Genomic DNA, 624 nt, shown 5'->3' on the forward strand with positions numbered 1-624 from the left:
TCCTCATTCTGACAAAATTGCAGAAAAGTATCAAATATCCGATCACCCAGAGCGTCACTTCTCACAAGTACTTGATCTATTGGTGGTGCTATTTCGCGTATTAATTTTGCCACCTCACGCCATGGATTAGTAGGGCTCTCTTTACTAGCAGACGCAGAGTTGCTAGTGTCATCAAAATTAATAAAACTGGAGAACCAATCTAGGAAGCCCATCCTTATGATTTTGTCTCTCTAGAACCACTCTCAGTACCAAATGTATTAGACTGGGTTCTCTAGAGAAACACAAAAACCAGCAAAGCATATATATAGAGAGAGAGAGAGAGAGAAATTTATCTTAGGAAAATGGCACACAAACGTATAGAATCTGGCAAGTCCAAAGTCCCTGGAGGAAACATCGGGCTGGAGGCAGCCTTAGCTTCCGCAAGCGCAGGGGGCCAAGAAATTCAAGGGTGGCAGGCTGTACATTGGTTGTTGACTCCAACGAAAGATGAATCCAAGATCTCCAGGCCGAGCGGTGGGCTGCTGACTCATGGAAGGTTGTATTCAGCACACCAGGGTCCCAGTCCACCAAAGAATGTCTCTCTTCCCAGGATGTCCCTGGATATCCTGGAAGCAGGCCACACCC

This window comes from Orycteropus afer, unplaced genomic scaffold (genome assembly GCF_000298275.1).
Source record: "Orycteropus afer afer isolate SDZICR_OR568_19922 unplaced genomic scaffold, OryAfe1.0 scaffold00144, whole genome shotgun sequence".
Classification (NCBI taxonomy): Eukaryota; Metazoa; Chordata; class Mammalia; order Tubulidentata; family Orycteropodidae; genus Orycteropus; species Orycteropus afer.